General features: G+C 42.6%; 1 protein-coding gene and 1 long non-coding RNA gene across 5 annotated transcripts in view; one reads left to right on the forward strand and one right to left on the reverse strand.

Moving 5' to 3' along the window:
* Nucleotides 1–12,389, reverse strand: part of RAB3B (RAB3B, member RAS oncogene family) — a 50,171-nt gene that overhangs the window by 21,819 nt on the left and 15,963 nt on the right. The window lies entirely within an intron of this gene.
* Nucleotides 835–9,835, forward strand: LOC309372210. 2 transcript variants are annotated; one of them, XR_014169428.1, is made up of 3 exons: nt 835–1,023; nt 7,728–7,818; nt 9,308–9,835. It is a non-coding gene; the product is annotated as an uncharacterized lncRNA (long non-coding RNA). The 2 variants fall into 2 exon arrangements; XR_014169429.1 differs by lacking the exon at nt 835–1,023 and adding an exon at nt 1,501–1,704 and having other exon boundaries at nt 9,308–9,834.

Here is a 12,389-nt window from a genome sequence, read left to right on the forward strand (position 1 = left end):
GTGATTTCTTTCTTTCTAAAAACTAATCATTCATTTTCACAAAACCACAGGGAGATCAAGCAAGTAGGCTCAGTGGTTTAGACCACAGTGCCACCCGCGTCCCCTACTAATGTGTATATAGCCACAGATTGGTCCAACATGGGAGATATGGGGGCCATTTTTGTCACATGGAAAGTAAACTCAGGTCAAAATGGTAGTTTGTTTTCTCTATTTCCTCATTTTAAATGCCACAAAATCAGTACAAAGTTGGGCCTGTGATAATGAAGGGATGGGAGTGATTTGTGAATATAAAGTACAGTACTTCTCTTATCTCAATACAGAACTGGGCTGTGAAAATCTGATTAAGACTTATCACACAGAAAATGCTTTAGGGTTTTTTTTTAGTGGGGGGGGGCGTGCTGCTGCTTTGAGAATACAGAAGGGATTAGCTACTGCTTGCTAGTTCAGCCGATCAAACAGCAAGTGAGGTAGAAAACACAGCTGCTTCCTTCTCAAACATCTTCTGACACTGATTATCACTTTACTGGCCTGTTACGGATTTTATAGGATTTATAAAACAGTGCTGTGAAGAAGAAAAAACTACAACAGAATACACAGTGAAGTGTGTGTATATGTGGGGGCAGATTTGGGTCATAAAACCTACATATGCATGAAAATAAATTCCTTGAATATCAGTGGAATTGGCATCCGTGAGATGAAGTTAGGATCAGACTGTAAGATTGCTGCTCTTTCTTTAATGCTGATTTCTAAACTGATTGAAAAGTGGGTTTATACACAGGGATTAAAACTCCAGCAATTTGAAATGGATGCCATTTTCTGTCTTCACTATTAAAGCACGCTGTGCCACAAGATGCAAAAATACATTTTGATTCTATTCAGGGTCTGACTGCATCGGTTTCTCTTTAGCACCAAAGCACAGTGGAAACTGTTAGCATATACTGTACAAGAAATGAGCGGTGCGGAGGGTGAAGCAATCAATGTGAACGATCAGTTTGTGACTAGGGTAGTACAAACCATGTTTGGGTAAGTAATTATTTCAAATTCTGAAAGGATGACATAACAGCAGTATTAGATACAGACATATTTTGCCTTTATTTATTTAAAAATGCCAAGCCGCCACCCATCTGAAGCAGGTAAGGGATATTGATTCACACTGAACAGATGCAACAGTTATATCTGTAGGGAAAACATAGCTGTTGCTTGCAGTTTGGCACCACACTGTATAGCATTTGGGAAATTTCTCATTTCAAGCTAAAGGCTGGTTTAAATTGGACTGGGAGATGCATGGGCCCCAAATATATATAGACAAGAACAGGTGTTGCGAACCAAAAGGCCCCACAGGCCTCTCTATCCACCAAGCCACACCCCTAATGGGCCTTGCTCTGGGCCCTCAAGTGCTCTTACCAAGCCCAGAATGTGTTCTTCAACTATTATAATGCCTCTTTGCTGACTTGGATGGAGAAGGGAGAAAGATGTAGGCATGGCATGACAGGAATGTAGCCCTTCCTACAAAGTTAAGAGTATCATCCACCCCAACCACCACAGGCACACAGCCCCCAGAAGGTGGTTCATGAGGTAATGAGGCATTTTGGCTGAGAATGTTCCAAGCTCACCCATGTTCAAGAGGGTCATAAATGAACTCGGCCCACACTCCTCTGGGATTTCCAGTGGCAACGCAGAAGCGTCTCTTCTCAGTTCTTTTAAGTAAGTTATATTTTCAGAGGTATTAGTTATGAAAACCTACAGCTGGATCTACATGTCACATATTATTTACTTCGTATAAGGGTGGGGTGGGGAACGTTTTTCCTTCACGGCCAACTTTCAGGGAGGTGCATGTTGGTGGTGGGGAGAGCGAGCCAGAGGCCAAAGTGGATGGAATAATAATAATAATAATAATAATAATAATAATAATAATTTAATAGTAATTTACCATTTATACCCCACCCACCTGGCTGGGCCTCCCCAGCCACTCTGGGGACAGTATATGTGATTCTTATCCTTGTATGATAGATTCCATTCCAGCCAGTACCACTTACTAGTGTGTGTCGTGTGTCGTGACACCCTGGGGTGTCTTCAATGATGGTCGGGGTGCTGCAGACAACACTGACCTCTGTCCCTCTTTCCTTCCCTCTGATGCCCTCTCGTGTCTCTGCCTCTCAAAGGCTTGCACAGATCTTTGTTGCAACAGTCCTGGCTACAAGTACCCCAGGCGAATGGTCCCTCTGGGGCTGGCCAGGGGTGCTTCCCAGGCCCCTGTGGGGTAGTGTGACGAGGCAACTCTCTTTGGGGTGGGGGGCAGCTCAGAGACCAGGGGCGGCAGCAGCAGCTGCCCAGAGAACTCCCAAGGAGAGGGAAGAGGAGAAGAGGCTGAGGAAACACTCCTATAGGGAGGGTGCTCGAAAAGGGGTGAAGAGCTGCTGGCTCTGCAGGTAAGGGGTGATGTAACTGGGCTCCTGAGCCCCACAGGGGTGCCGCAGAAAGAACGTAGTTGGTCAAGGGAGCCATGGACCCCAAAAGGCTAAAAACCTCTGCAATATACCATTGTCAAAACTGCTTCTGTCCCTTTTCAACAATTTGGTTCAGAGGCTATGTTTCAGCCTGCCATGTGGTTATTACTGCCTGTGGGGATATGGGAAAGATCTGTCATTTCACAGACTATTTTAGGCAACTCACCTGATGTAATTTTTGTCTTTCTATTTAAAGCTACCTTTGTGAAAACCATTCCCTACATTTTTTCCACCCAACCCCTCCAGTTGGCTTAAAATAAATGACTGTTTTCTATTTCCTTCCTAGATCTGTGAATATCAGAAACTTTGCCTGGAACTTTCTTTATTGAAAATTCTATTCTAAAATAAGATCTATCTTTGATAAGGGTAGTCAAATGCTGTGACCAAAAATCTCAGTGTCTTAAAGCAGAAGCATCTGAAACATTTCCCCTGCTTTATAGATTAACTTGCATTTAGCTTAATTATTGACTGTTCCACTCATAATTTCCACCTTTTCTTTCTGCTATCCTAAGTCTTATTTATTTAACATGTCTCATCTGTGTGTTCCTAGGAGCTCCATTCTCACTCCATTCTTCACTTTACTCTTGTGTATACTGTGCAGTTCTCTAAATACACTCAAACATCACAACTGAATTCTACAGCCAAAGAACAACTAGGAATTGTGCACAGACTACAATTCTAGTTTCAGTTTTTATTCACTGAAACTAAGAACATTCTTAACAGGGGTGATCCTACCATCTGGCAGCGTGAGATAGTTGTCTCTGGTGATGGGTGCTGTGGAGCAGTGTAGTGAGGTGTCAGGAGACAGAAATGTGTGTGCACATGCCTAGTAGCCTGATGCCCTCAAGAGGATGCTGGCCCATCACCTATGTCAAAATAAGCCTGAGCTGCCAGTCTGACCAGCTTCTGTATGTCAAATGAATGGGACGTGATCTTGTCCTTTGCCTCAGGCAGCAAAATGTCTTGGGCGGTTTTGGTTTTGATACAAAGCACAGGGCAGCCCATCCAAATCCACACCTCATTTCTCCTAGTAGGAGGAAAAGCTTGATCTATCCGGGTTGAATTCCATACTCTGGAGGAAAAGGATGTTGGCAATGACCTTTGCAGGATCTTTAGCTCTGACTGTAGTTCATTTCCAGGCAGAATGATAGATGAGTTCAAGAATTGTGAGTGGCAGAACACAAGATTGTAGCCCTAGTGGACTGAGGTTTGAAAAGAGCTCTATTAGCCAGGGGCTCTTTCTCTTTTAAGTCATTTCAGAACTAGATTTGCCTCTGGCTTTCCAGTTTAGCAGTTAGAGGAGTAGTAAGCACACCACTTTTATATGTTGCTTGAATAGGACTCTTGACATTTTCCCTTAGGCACTGTTTCTGTTACAGGACTATCAACCTTTCTTCAAGTTCAAACAGCAACATTTCATGAGTCACTCATAAAATTCAGTGGGCTGTATCAAATGGTAGTTCATACTCAGAGCAGACCCACCGATATTCATGGACGTAACAAATTTAGGTCTATTAATTTCAATGGGTTTACTCCGAGTAGATCTTAGTTGGATACAACCCAAACCCTCCTCCAACTAGGGTGCCTCAGCGTACAACTACAGCACTAGTGCTTCACTATTATTTGTAGTTAAGCTCAAAAAGAGATGAGATTCATACTTCCCCATGCAATGCCCCAACTTTTCAGGTAACTTTATTTCATTATTTCCTTACACTTCTACACTGTTTAACACCAGCACCAAAGTATTATCGGAAGCCTATATAAACATGCTCACCCAGAAATGCTCAGTGGGAAGGCTAATTTCCCCATCTCTCCTCACAGTAAGGCTACGCACCACAACCTGCATGGTCTGTCATGTGCAATCAGGGTATTGGATCAGGAGTGGAACTCACTCAAGTTATTCTGATTGTCTGAAAAGCCCTTTAAGACTTGGATACTTAAGAATAACTGCTCATTTAATAAATAAACTATAGGTGAAACCAATGGATATAGAGCAGATCCATCAGTCCTAATGTCAACATATTGTGGCTTATCCATTATGTTGAATGAAATTCATCCTGCACTGATTACAAAAGGCTATCTCTGAAGCTTCATTTAAAATGAGCTCAACAAGGCTCATTAGCTTGTTGGACTATGTTTACTCAGTTTTATTTTTAATGAAACAACAGTCTTGTCTGAAATGAATCCTTTGCATCACAGGAAATGTGCTATAAAACACAAACCACTTCCACATCTGTTCTCACTCATCATTTAACATATTGGAGTGTCCTGATCTGATCTCATACTAGGCATCCTTTTATCAGGTGTTCACCACTTTTGAACTAAGCAGAAGAAATGTACTTCTGGAAAATAAATAGGAGATAGTGATAGAGGGTGAAAGAGAAAAAATAAGAAGCAGTAGGAAAAGAGGAAAGCCACTTGACTGTAGAAGAAAACCTCAAAGCAGTTAACAAAAAAAGATAAAATGATAAAAATTATCACTAAAAAATAATAATTACAGCCATAATTTAAAACATACAAAAAGTTAAAACCGCAATAGAATAGACTAAAACAGAAAAATTGCAGCTGTTGAACAAGAGACTATGATTAAGATTGGAATACAACTGGAATAAATAAGAAGTTGAAAGCAGGAAGAAAAAAAAGAATTACTGAACCTGTAATCCAGCAAGCGGGAGGTCACCCAAATTATATAATTGGATATTTGATTAATTATTTGATTTGGTATTATGATTCGATATGCATATAATGAGGTCTGTTTTGGATTTTTTGTAACTGAAAACTAATAAAAATTATTTGGGGGGGGGGAATAGACTAAAACAGATTCATAACGTAGCTGCCAGGGTGCCAAAAAACACTCTCCTAATGTTACTCTCTGGACTTGGTCCAGAAGGTATGACTGCAGCCACTTCCCATTCCCCAGAACTGGTCCAGGAGGCACTGGCAGAGGAAGAGGAGTACAGGGGGAGTGCACTGCCCCCGGCAGCGCGATCCCAGTAGGGTGCCATTGCGGCTGCCCCTGCAGCCCGCGCTGGACACCACGCCCCTGCAGGTGGTGTGCCCCACCCCCAGGACGCACAACAGCCCCCCCCCGCCGGCTCTCCGCCCCCCCCCCGATGTTGGAGCATGAAGCTCTGCCGCTGTCAGGAGGATACTATGGTTGATGGTATTAAAAGCTGGTAAGAGATCAAGAAGCAGGAGCAAAGTCACACTCCCATTGTCACATCCTCTCCACAAACTTTGCTCCTCCAACTCTTCCATCCTCAGGCACTTGTTCTCTTAAGTAACTCTGATGTGTTCTCAGAGTAACTCCCAGTATTTCCCTTTATCCAAAGAACTCCAGTGTGACTTCCCTCTTCCATCAGTTCCCTTGTCCAAACCACCTTTTCTGGGAAGGCTATGGCTGAACTCCAGAGTCTCCATTCTCCAACTGTGGATTGGTGAGCAATGAATTATGACAGATTGACAATCAAAGATCAAATCAAATCAAATCAAATTTTATTAAACGGTCACAGACCAGATTAACTCGTACATTTATTTTTTTTAAACTCGTACAATCAAAGATGTTAATTTCAAAAAAAGGACTGGATTCCTATAGGTGCTGATGTAAATATACGATAATAATACATGTATCTGTGTAAGTTAGCCTGTAGGGATACATGGATGTGTGTGTGTGCGTGCGCGCGCGTGTGTGCGTGTACACGCACACACACACCCCTACACAGACACATATGCATAATGTTACGTGAGAGTCCTCAGTGTAGACACTAACAGCAACAGCCTGCTATTTCTACCATTCTTAAGTCTTTTCATTTAATTCAAAAACACGTTTCTGGCTCTGACAGCCACTTCAAAAACAGGAACCAAATATTTGATATAATGAAGCCTGCTCATATTTACTTGTGATTATACAGCCTAGATCGAAAGCTCACAGGGTTTAGATTACATTATTCATCAGTTTTAAGTCCTGTGACACCTGACCTTTTCTCAAACACTGCAAAAGGCATGCAGAGCCTGAAGGTCAAAAGACAAGTGCCAAGCTTCACAGTGGAGAACCCAGATGTAGAAAAGGAAAGGGTGGGGCAAGAAGTATAATGAAAAATTGAGATCAGAGCTAGTGGCCAGGTGACCTGAATAGCTGGGCATTTTATTTTGACACCACTTTTCCCATAGATGCAGCACTCACTCCTGTTAATTTTGGCCTATGACCCTATCTTCATTTTAGCCAAGTGGAGCTTGTAGTTCAAGAGAGAATCAAGCCAGCTGGGACAAGGTGGAAAGAGCTTATGCTCTCACCTGTACCCTTAGGTCTTCTTTCCAATCTCATGTGTCTTTCTAAATTTACCATCTGTTTTCAGTATCAGAGTTCAACTTTAGAACATATGAAGTAAGAATATTAATATTGCAACCACTGTATTGCTTTCAGTGCCTGCTAAAAACTTTTCTGTTTAGGCAAGTCTACTCAGGCATACAATTTTACTTTTAAGATTGTTCTTTTTATTGGTATTTTCTCATGAATATTTTGTATTATTTCACGTAAACTGTTCAGTGCTTTGTTTTCAAATTAAGTGATATATAAATCTTGTTAAATAAAATATATTAAAGTGCTTCTCAGCAGGTGTGAAGTGTGCTGCCCTCACTTCTGAGTAATTCCTGCAAGACCTGAACCCCAACTTCTTTCTCTAGAAAATTAACAGTAGCTCAAAGCCAGCAATGTGCCAGAGGTACCAACATGCTGGATCTGAAACTGGACACATCCATGGCCTCATTTGGATGCTACACTAAACTATGTTTTAGCATTGTACAAGCCCTGGTTTTTTCCAGCTCCTTCAATATAACTAACTCCCTCCATCCAGCCCTGGTTCCCTGTAAGACAGACAAAGAGCAGCCTTCCTTCTTTCACCGTTCCGGATAAGCTACCCTTCCTAGCTTTTCATGCACCCTGGTTCCTCATAGTTCTCACAAAGCTGTGCTGAGGAACATCTGCCTGTATCACCTGCCCCTCTCCTCAAGCCTCCTGCCTTTGTGTGGTGAGTTGGGCACACAAACATGGAGCCTTTTAGTCTCATTATAAAATGCATTTGAAATGCATATTTAAGTCTCATGAAAGTATGCATTTCTAAATGTGTTTTATCCTAAAATGCTCATCTTGAGCTACATTGATACATGGTCATTTTGTGATTAGACATGAACTTTCATAGATTTTTTTTTTCACCATTACAGATTAATCTGGAAATGGGCTGGAGTGCCCTTACGAATGAACATAAACAACAGTGACATGGACTAGAAATGAGACTAATATGTCCACTTTCTGGTAAGTGTGGTGTACGTGGGGAAAACCCTGCAGCGCTATCTAAAATTCCTACACACACCTATCAACCGGCAACCAACACTGTGTCCTCGGAGGTGGGTGCTGAGCTGTGCTGAAGGCTGAAAAGACAATGTCTTGGGGCAGAAGAGCTCTTTAAAGCATCCCACTCAGCACCCTCTCCTAACTCAACAAGTTGGGCTTGCTCCTACCCCTCGGGGATGTGCCCAAAAGCACCACCCTATCTACCATAAAACTAGGGGTAGAGTAGGGGTTGGCAACATTTTTTGAGGCCGGTCCAGTCGACTCCCTGGCAGACCTCTTGGTGGGCCGGAGCATGCGCGCCCGTGCGCTCAAGCTATTTCCGGCACCCTTCCAGGATGGAGGAGCAACTATGCGCATGCGCACATGCTATTTCTGGCACTCTTCCAACCCAGAAGTCGGTCCCCGTGGCAAGAAAAAAATGGCGCCGGGGGGAGCATGGAATCCCCACGCCAATCCATGGAACGGCCGTGGGCTGGTTCAAGGAAGCTCATGGGCTGGAACCGCCCATAGGCCTTAGGTTGCCGACCTCTGGGGTAGAGGGAAGTGATGCCACAGACTTCTTAACTAGGATTTGTTGAAAGAAGCATGCTTCAAATGGTGGTTTATGAAGTTGGCTTGTTTTCCAAAGCCATAGATTAACGTGGTTAAGATGAAGGGTTGAGACACAATGATAACCTCTGGCTCATTGAAAATGGAAATGAAAGCTGCTGCTTCTTGTGACCACCTGGGAGTGGGTTTTAAGGTGATGACACACAAGCCTGAAGCTCATTCATGTCAGACTAAATTATAAATGAGAGTTATGTCCAAACTGAACCTATAAGTCATCCCATGAAGGAATTCTTAGTTAGAAAGAGGAGCAGACCTGTCCCAAGAGTAGGAAGGCAAAGGTTAAAGCTACAAGAGATGTACCATGAGAAGCGTTAAGCAAGATAGTAAGGTGTCATGTAACACAGCAGGAGAAGGAACTTCTAAACCATCCTGTCATTGATAAATTATAAGTAGCACTTGGCTGTCCCCCCCCCCCAATGTTTTTTTCAAATATGTTTTGTGGGACATTTTATTCTATTTTTTATGAAAAAAACAGAATTGCAGCTTAAGTCAGGACAGTGTAGAAAAAAAAACTATTAAGACTTTCCAGGAACCCCATATTTTCTCTTTCCAGATTCTGTCAGTTTTCTTGTCCTGTTATTACAGCTAGGGGATTAGTGAGTAATTGCTTTAATGAGTTGTTTGTTCAGGGATGGGAGGGTGGATGGTGGGGTAGGAAGGCTTCAATTGCTGATTTCCAATTTCTTTATTTAAAAAAAGAAAGATGCAAGAAGCCCAGTATAATTTGGTTAATTATTGGATTCATTAGTCACCCTTTATCAGTAATGATTCCAGAGCAGCAATTAAACAGAAAATCCCCAGCCAATAAATTCATAACAGATCAGCCTCAGTCTCCTGTTAGGGAGCTACTGGGCCCCACTGCTTCACACAGGAGAACCAGAGTGAAAATGGAAATCAAGGAAGAACACTACCTTGAGAACATAAAACCAGGATCAGATTATAAACTTAATCCCAGGAACGTAAGCCTTCAGAAAAAAATTCCTGGATTGAAGTTGCTTCAGTTTTGGAGATCCGAATCTAACCCTCTATTTCCACTCTGCAATCAATATCTTGCGGAAGCTAGTGTGACAGTAAAATCTTGCATCATTAAAAGTAATACCTCTTCATAAAAATAGTGATGCATATTGCCCGTTGTTTCTGAGCATGAATTCAATCATCTTTTGAAATAGGTATGCCTGAGCAAACTTCCCGGATTTTAATTTCAAAGGCAATATTACATGCTGTTTTCCACAAGTAATATAAGATATTTTCCCCAAATAATGTTCATGCACATTCCCTTTCGTGACTTCTATTAAAAGTCCATTAGTCACCCACACACAAGTGAATAAAAATCCTACAGCCATCCTTAGTCTCAAGTTAATAAAGTGGGTAGGGGGAACACTCTGAAGATAACTCTGCTCATTCGTTTATTTAAAAAAGCAGAAATGCAGCTCCATCAGCAATAGTAGCATAAGTGCTGTGTATTTCTGACCCCCTCAAATAAAGTAATGAGCTTTCCCCCCCTATTGCTGCATGGCACCCCAATTTTTGAGAAGTGTGAGATTTTTGAGAGTTTCCAGGGGTTCCAGGTGCTTGCCCAGGGTTCATATTTCCTTTGGAGACTGTGGTGTCTTTATTGTCTAGGGTTCATTTACACACATATATCTACAACCTGAGCACATGATGGAAGGACTAGCAGCATTAATACTCTGAGGGTCTTGTTTCCCCCAGAGCCACAGCCTTGGATTTGGACAGAAATCAATCCTCCCTCCCCCTCTCCCTGGATATGCCAGGTCTGCATCCTCTCTACCTCAGGCTCCATTCTCCCCTTGGTGGTCTAAGAAAAGTTGACATGAATCTCCCTGTGACCCTTCTTTGCTTACTATGAAAAGATACTCCCATAACTGTATCACAGATGCACATTTCATTTTCTAGCTATGAGTCACTGTCAGCTAGAGGTTGTGCAAGTGATAAGGAATTAGCATAGCTGAAAAACTGAGAAATGAACAAAGGGTAGGTATAAGAGCTTCTGGTTCCAGAAGGGGGGGGAAAGTGTTTGACAAGTGCAGCCCCAGGGATTTTCAGTAGTGACTGCAGTTCATTTGGAAGTGCAAACAACATGGTGTTTGACAGGAAAATCTGGCACAAGGAACAGTGCATTTCAAAGCCTGCTCTACTTCTGATCCATAAAACTCCTTCTACAGTAGGTCCAAATTCACAAGATTTGCTCAAGAGCAATGCTTGTAGGAGGCTCCTTTTAGATACCCCATGGTGAAGTGGTGGTAAATTTGCCTATTGATTCGTAGGGCTTGTTCAGGTGACTGTTTACTATAGCATGACAGCATGATGGTGTATTATGAAAGATGCAGAGAGTGAACCACACCTCTTGCACATATTGATAAAAGGAGTTGGGTCAAATATTGCATTCCCTGCTGTCATCTGGGCAACCCAGGACCTCCATACACACTGCCCAAGCTTGCACCTCAGAGAGATCAGTTCAGTGCTGCTAACGCAGGAGGAAGCAGTTATGACTTACTGGTCTCTGCAGTCACAGCAGACGCTGTGGTTCTCCAACGGTTTGTCTTCACCCCCAGAGGTGCACTCCATTGTCTCTCGAGACAGACAGATGCCAACAACATTCTGACCTTGACAAAGTTGCCACAGTATGTTAGACCATCAAATGTTGAAGGTGAGTGCCATTGTTTTGTTTCCAATCATGGCAGCGCTCTTCCCTGTTTCCAAGCATGGTCTAAAAGATACCTAATAGCAAAAAATCAGCAAATATTTGCAGCAAACAGAACCTTTGGGAGCAAACAGCTATATGAGGAGCCAATTTTCAGCAGGAAAACAGGGCAGGGAGGAAAGAGTCCACTCGCTGTGCCATGTAATACCAATCCAGAGTAGAGGGACCCCCCAGAGCCGCAACTGCTTTCCATGAAAGTGCTTTAAAGTATGTGCTTAGTTTGATCCGACTGATAGACCTGGCATGGTTCAGACATTACTCATGAGGTGTTTATTTGGTATGAGACATGTAATATGCAGTTTGGACATAACTCTCATTTATAATTGAGTCACAGGATTGTGATGCATTAAACGAGGAGGGAAACCCCACCTTGAGCCTCCATCTATTGGAATAAAGATCAGCATCAGGGAAAAGGGAGGCAGCATCAATATGGGGGGCAGGGAGAAGTTGAGAGTGAAGATCTGCATCTGGAGGGAGGGAGGGAATACTGGTAGTTGAGAGTAAAGCAGCAGCTTTGGCTTCTCCTTCTTGCCCTCTCTGGCCTCCGTGAAAAGAAGGAGGCGTTATTCTTGCACAGCAGCCCCGCCCGCCCGCCCCTCCAGGCAAATAGGAGGCAGAACTAAAACCAACCTATGTATTGGGGGTCAGATCTATGTAGTTGGGCAGATCCTGCTGCCTGAGGCAGTCACCTAACACAGCCTCATGGGAGGGCTGGCCCTGGTCAGTACTGCAAAGATCAGTGTGTTTCTGGTTCACCTATTAATGTCGCTTGCTCAAGAGGATCACTACAATGAGTCAATAAAAGATGTGAAAGCAATGTCCTAATAGGATCATATTCTGGTAACTAAGCACAATTACAATAATAATAACTACATGATGTTCCAGCAGATTATAATAATAAAATGTCAAACATTAAAAACTTCCCGATACAGCGTTGCCTTCAGATGTCTTCTAAAAATTGTGTAGTTCTTTATTGCCTTGACATCTGATGGGAGAGGTACAAAAAGATCACTGGGAATCTGAGCTCCCGTAACCACATCTTCCCCTAAATCTTCTCTCCAGTTTCAATGGATTAAAAACCTAAATCATCTTACATTCTTAGCTCATCTTGCATATTGATTTTATAACTATATAACCTCCTTAGTTCCTCTTGTTTCAGTTGTATGTACATTCTATCATCTATGTACAGTATTACTCATTT

Source organism: Podarcis melisellensis (genome assembly GCF_964234715.1).
Source record: "Podarcis melisellensis genome assembly, chromosome: 6".
In the NCBI taxonomy this organism is placed as follows: Eukaryota; Metazoa; Chordata; class Lepidosauria; order Squamata; family Lacertidae; genus Podarcis; species Podarcis melisellensis.